Consider the following 7,608-nt stretch of genomic DNA (forward strand, 5'->3'; position numbering starts at 1 on the left):
CCATGAATATCTTGTAAATTATATCCTTATAAACGTTGAGTTCTGATGTCATCAGTTATAAACGGTGAGTTCTGATGTCATTTCTGTCACATGACTCACTGAAACTTGTATATTATAATAAATAAAGTACCCCTGTTGCAAAATATGAGGATATTAGAAGTTACCTCGGAGTTCCATGACCTGTATAAAAACACTCGGACTTCGGCCTCGTGTTTTTATATGGTCATGGAACTCCTTGGTAACTTATAATATCCTTATATTTTACAAGAGGGGGGTACTTTATTCACTATATATTAGAAAATCAGATGGCACACACTCTGGCAAAAGTGCAAAAAACTTGTAGTTTATCGAGATCCACACACGACGTTTCGGTACAACCTTCTTTTAGACAGCACTTGAAAAAGGAGGTTGTACCTCCGAAACGTCGTGTGTGGATCTCGATAAACTACAAGTTTTTTGCACATTTGCAAGAGTGTGTGCCATCTGATTTTCTACTATATACGTGTGTGTGTGTGAGACAGACGGAGCCCATACCACCAGGGCTGTGGATTGACCTTGCTGGCTCCACTTTTAATGGACAATCAATAACCACCAGAGCCCTCCTCTACTGAGTATGATTCTAGAGCAGTGTCTTTGGAATTGTTCAGTTCCGGCTCCTCTGAGGCACAGCCTATGCTGAGGGTGTCCCTTAGCTCATTGGTAAAAGACATAGGAATACAGCAGTTGTATCAATTCTTCAGCCATAGGCCCAAGAATATCTAATTTAAGGTGGCCATACACGGGCCGATAAAAGCTTCCGACAGACCGAGTCTGCAGCTTATTGGCCCGTGTATGGGGCCCCCCGACGGGCTTCCCCAATCGAGATCTGGTCCGAAAGTTGGCCAGATCTCAATCGGATGGGACTAAAAGTCCCGTAGGATCGCGGCCACATCTGTTCATTGATGCGGTCCCGCGATCCGACCGCCCATAAAGCCACCGTTAGGACCCGATCGTTGGGCCCTAGGACCCACGATCGGATCAGCCCGATATTGCCCACCTCAAGGTGGGCATATCGGGGAGAGATCCGCTCGTTTGGCGACATCGCCAAAAGAGCGGATGTCTCCGTGTATGGCCACCTTTAGCAAATCAGTTTCATGATTGTGTAAAGGTTAGGGTAAACCTTTAAAAACATTTATAGTCTCAGCAATAAACAAGTAAGCAAGTTCCAGCAAGTAGCTGAAAGTAGACCCAACCTGTAATATGTAAATGCTTTAATGAAAAAAACAAACAAACATTTAGCTGATAAAAGGAGGGGCCCGGACTGGCAATCTGTGAGTTCTGGCAAATGCCAGAGGGGCTGCTATAAGGTCCCATAGAAAGTCAGTATTTAGTGGGCTGGTGTGGACTGTTTGGGACTCTATATGGGCTGATTGGGCCTCTGTGCACCTGAAATGCCAGGGTCTATTTTAATTCTCAGTACAGACCTGAGGCCTGCCATGAGTGGGATAAATCGAACACAGGGCATTTCAAAACTAAATGTCTTTCTCAGCAACTTAAATCAAATTTTGTACCTCTGCTTCAACTTGCAACTGATAACCTTTAATTCATATTGGGAACAAGGCCCTGCTTAAATCTGGGCATATTTGTAATCACCCATACTGGGTTTACACTAGCAGTACTATTGGTAGGGAGGAAATCACTTTTTGAGTTGAGTCTTTTTATCAAGATAAACCCTCATAACAATTTTTAGTAACCAGATATTGGAGTTTTTCCTTTATCCCAAAAACAGTGAGGGTAATACATTTTAAAGTTCTCTAGCACCGTCATCCAAAGCTAAGCAGGGAGTACAATACAGGATAAATGTAAGTAATTCTGTGCTGCATTAGGTAGGGGAGAAGAGCAGTTACCCCACCTGGGGTAACTTGAGGGCCCTTTATCAGTTTTTTATATTTCCACCATTAAACAAGGCGTGGGTGTAAAAGTTGTATATCAACAACCATTTCTTGTACAGATATACAATCTATTATCTAGAATGCCTGGGACCTGGGGTTTTCTGGATAAGGGATCTCTTTAATTTGGATTGCAATACATTAAGGGGAAAATTTACTAAAGGTCGAATATCGAGGGTAACCCTCAATATTCGACTGTCGAAATTAAATCCTTCGACTTTAAATATCAAATTTGAAGGATTTAGCGCTATTCGTTCGATCGAATGAAAAATCGTTCGATCAAACAATTAAATCCTTCAAATTGTTCGATTCGAAGGATTTTAATCCATCGATCGAACAAACGATTTTTGTTCGACCAAAAACAGCTAGCAAAGCCTAGTCAGACGTTCCCCATAGGCTAACATTGACTTCGGTAGCTTTTAGGTGGCAAACTAGGGGGTCGAAGTTTTTTCTTAAAGAGACAGTACTTCGACTATCGAATGGTCGAATAGTCAAACGATTTTTAGTTCGAATCGTTCGAGTTGAAGTCAAAGGTCGAAGGTCGAAGTAGCCAAAAAAAACATTTGAAATTCAAAGTTTTTTTCCTCTATTCCTTCACTCAAGCTAAGTAAATGGACCCCTAAATCTGCTCAAAATCATTTAAGCAATAAATAAAGCAAATAGGATTGTGTTGCTATCAATATGGATTTATACAGCTAAGCCTCAATCAAGTACAAGGTACTGTTTTATTATTAAAGAGGAAAGGGAAATCATTGAAATTAATTAGAAGATTTTTTTTTTTATAATGGAGTCTATGGGACATGGCCTTATTGTAATTTGGGGCTTTTGGGATAATAAGTGATCTTATAACTGTATATGTCTGGGTTAATGGTCCCAAAAGACATTTTTAAAAAACATGGTACCCTAAAGCCAATACACAATATAAGAGAAGATGGGATGCAATGATCTGTCATATTAAATAGCAATTCTACCTTAATTTTTTATTGTATTATTCTACTGTTTTTTTGTTTCTATGCAGCTAAACAACAGCCTTCTGAAATCATTAGTATTCAGCTATATAGCATGTCGATTTTACCCTACTACTTAATTCCACTGAGCCTTTGCACTGCCCCCAAACCCAGTCTAACAGGCTCATACTTAGTGCAGCAGCTGTAGGAGAAAGAGTGTTGTGTAAGTAATATTCACAAGCCATGTTGCATGATTAGTTCTAATTATTTCATTTATAATGCCAAAGTATGTTTGATGTCACTGCAAATGACATTTCTGATCATGTGAATTATGTCATGATGACAGATGGGTGCTACCTTGAAATCCATGTTTCCTGCATTTTTAGACTTGAACCTACGAATGTTTTAACAATATTTTCCTACAAATTAATCATGACCCGCAGGCAGCTGAGATCGCATACTGAATATGTAAATCTGATTAGAGTTTCAGTTTGACAAGAGCTCCTTCACTATACCAATAATATGTTCTTTAGATTCAGCATGGCGGGGGAGAATAAATTTACTGCTACATTTCTTTATTCCAGTGGAGGCTGGATACTATATTGGAATGGGAATCGGGACACAACAGGTAGCAAGGTAGCATTTTACAAAGAAAAACTTTGAAAGCAGCTAGTAAGTTGCAGGTAAAACCTAGTCCCTTTATAAAATGTGTAATGAAGCAATAGAATTCTTAATGAATCAGATGAAAATTGAGCATAGGACTGGCCAGATATGGGATGACTTTGATGTAGTTGGCCAGCTTAAATATATTGCAATATATGGACAAACAATCCCTGTTTTGTTTAAAGGGTAAGGCATTTTTCAGTAGCAGTATGCACAAAATCTCTCTGTCTTAAATATATTGATAATGGGTTGAGTGCAGAGGACTCTTGTATTTGACTACTATATATATATATATATATATATATATATATATATATATATATATATATATATATATATATATATATATATATATATATATATATATATATATATATATATATATATATATAGGGAAGAAAAATCACATAATGAATATACACAGACATCTTATCAGGACAAAGAGCTTAAGTGCTATGTGGTTAGAAACATAATGTGTAGGAGGTCCCTGCCCATAGAGCTTACAGTCTTATTTGATATTTGAGGTACAGTGAAAACCCCATTTTACCTTTTTTTTTCAGTTTGACATCACTTTCGGCTCGTGCTTTAATGATCTTCAAGCACCCCCTAAAGCCAGCTTCTTAATAGTAACTAGGACGCCCTAACAAGATCAGAAGATGGTGAGCTGTTGTGGACACATGTGACAGCTTGGATTATTATTGTTAAATTCAGTTCAGTATATGAAATAGAGCAATTCTAGCTATAATGGTTTGTGGTTTTATTTTGTTAACATGGCTAATTACCATTGAATATCTAGGCTGAGCTGGCTCTTAATTGTATTATTATATGAATATATATAACACTGAAATATATAATTGCTATAACATAAAAACCTAAAAACTTTGTGAGAAGAATGCAAGCATGCTTTTCATAATATTTCCATTTCAATCGCACTTTAAATATGCACACTTTCTATTCTTTCTCGGATCAGCCTAGTCCCAGTGTTACTGTGATCTACAATAAGTTGTAGCTCTATAACAATGACTTAATAAAAGCAGCAAGCCTTTTTTATTTCTCATATATAAAAATAGTAATGATCCTGATTATGTATTATGCAGCTTTAAGTGTACATCCTTTTAATATTCTTTGGCATGGCAACAAGTTTTTTTTTTTTACATTTTAATATGAGAACAAATGACTTTGTTGCCTTTGGGCTTATCATCAAAGTAATTGCATATTACAAACTCTGTCTTTATCTCTTGGATGCAGTGAACACATTACATTATAACTCTAAATGAATGCCTCCAGCGAGAAAAGAGTAAAGGCCAGCAGGTGGGATCACCAGTTAAATATGTTTTCCTGCAATTGTGCATAAAGGTACATACACAGACCCTAATTCATAGGGAAGGAAAAACCTTTATGCTTATGATCGACATTAGAATAGAACATTTCAATTAAAACGATGGTACCTTTAGTACATTGTTAAATGAACAATTATCATTTATGATACCTGCCACATAAAAAAGCTTGTGTAGTTCCAGCTCTAAATAGAAATTTTAATAGAAATAGTTGAGCTTTTAAAAATATTTGCCATTGGTTTGAGTTAGCTGCAGAGTTAAAGAGACAGTATACCCCTTGTACAATTTAAATGCAATGAATAGGGCTTGTGTTGAACACACTTTTTGCGTATTGTTTTAATCATGATTATTATATATTTTTTTATTTCTTACCCTAGAGAGGGGAACAAATGAAATATAAGGTCCTCAATTTTTGGTTTAGGTCAAGATTATTTTGTGATTAAAACAACAGGCAAAAGGTATGTTCAGCACAAATCCTATTCAACTCCAAAGGGTGAATGATGTCCATTAAGGGGGTGTTGCAAAATATCAGGTTAAGTAGAAAATTGGTCAAGTGCAGTCACTAAAATGGACATAAATGTTGGTCCGTATTGTTGGCTAAGGTCAACACACCTGCCCAGTGTGCTGGAATTAATGCCATCCTGAACATGGTGATAATTCCAGGGTTCCCACATTGGGTTGTGTCAGTAGCTGAAACAGATATGCATAAAGTGTATATTGGAGGAAAAAAATACTTCTTAGTTAATAGTGTGTCAAGTTAAAGTGCCAGAGTGTTCCCACAGAAATGTTCCTTTTAATTTAGCATAATCACAGCAGTTATTTTAAATATATTAGATGAATACTCTGTAACAGGACTTGTTGTCCAGCAGCATTAAGAAAAGGAATCCATGACATTAGTCCCCAGCACCTGTGGATTCTATATGGAATGAGTCTACCAGCAATTGAGCTCTCTCTGTGCCTTTCAGAGCCACTAGGGCATATGATAACAATGCAGATAAGCAGTTGGGCAGGCCTGCCTTTAACTAAACAACGTGTAGGGCTATCACTATGTGAGGCAGCTGTGGTAAACATGTCTTTGTGTTATAAGAATTGGCTGATGTGGAATTAATCACAGTCTCCTAATTGGAGTAGTTTTTCAACAATCAGTCGACTGCCTGAAGAGACAGAAGAGAGATTAGGAGAAGGGATATTGTTGTGTAGATAAAGCAAAAAGAATTTAAATTTCTGTGAAGAAGGCTCCCTTTTACAAAACACACCCTTCCTCCCTCTCAAAATAATAAGGTTGTCTAAATCTTTAAAGAACTGCTTGGCCACCTACCTCTTCTCCATTATAAGGAATGCAGACTAAAAAGCCTTATATTACACACAGCTAATTACTGAGAATAAAAATGTCTAGCCATTAGTCAGTATCAGCGAAGGTGCAGTTCATATGTGCAACACAATCTACCAAAGAATTTTCTTCACTGATATTTCTACAGCTTTGAGGAAAACATGGGATTTATTAAATTACCATAAGTGTATTTGTACCAAACCGGGCCAGGCAAGTGATAGGCCAAACTGAGGTCAATTATAATTGGATCATATCTGTGTCCCAAATCCATGGGCAGATGCAATGGTGATTTCTGGTGATTTCTGGCCTGTCTGATCCATATTTGTTCAGGGTAGATACTTTTCAGGGAGGCTATAATTTTGGACACAAATATGGGTCAATACCCTGCTGTCAAATGTTGCCAAGTCGTGGCCAATATCTGTTATTTTATAGAAGTAAACACATGATAGAGGGCATGTGAATGCATTTGTGACGATTAATATCATAGTAACATTTTGCTTACAAATCTTGGTCTTATTTGTACTGTACTTTCCCATACTACCCTGGGGTATCTGCCTAGAATGTATGTATTATATCAAGATATCAGATTTTAGAATATAACATTCAACATTACTACGAATTATATGTTTACAGAATGGGCAACTGTACCCAGCTTTTCTGTGTGCAAACTAGAAGACTTGTATCTAAAATAAGGGAAAAATTATATCCCTAATGCCTTCATATCTGTCTGCACAGCTATCTGAGGCTGTCACACTACAGCAACCTATCGGCTATTTTACTATAACTACTGAGGGCATCACAAGTTAAGAGCGCCAGTTCAAATACAGAAGGTGAGCCTCAGGCTGAAGAGCTCTATTGTACTATGGCTTTAATGTCATGCCGGTCAGGCCCGGATTTGTGGAAAGGCCACCTAGGCCGGCAGGATTTTAGGGGGGGTGGCATGCTGCCCAACCACACCCACATTGGTTCAAAAACACTGGAGATGCGCTGGAGATACAATAATTTTCTTAATTTCCCGTGCGCCAATCCTCATTGCTCCTCTCCGCCTGGAGGGGACAGGGGCGAAGAACGGTAGTGGGCCTAGGGACGCCCACTATATAAATCCGGCCCTGATGCCGGTGCGAGTACCATGTATCTGAAAATTAACCTCAGCTCCCTCTTCTTTATAAAATCCCTATTCATCCTGTAGGGATATGAAAATATTCATTTTGCTTGTACTAAAGAATCACAGTGTGAGGAAATCTCAAAAAACTAATCTACAGCACCCCTGTTTCACTATGTGATCTTCTATTGTGATCTTTGTAAATTCACTTTATCTCTTGATGGTGCTATATAAATAAAAGATAATGATCAGGAGGCATTCATATCCGCTGAGCCATAAGGCTGCTGTTGCAATACTGTAA

This window comes from Xenopus laevis, chromosome 3L (assembly GCF_017654675.1).
Source record: "Xenopus laevis strain J_2021 chromosome 3L, Xenopus_laevis_v10.1, whole genome shotgun sequence".
Lineage (NCBI taxonomy): Eukaryota > Metazoa > Chordata > Amphibia > Anura > Pipidae > Xenopus > Xenopus laevis.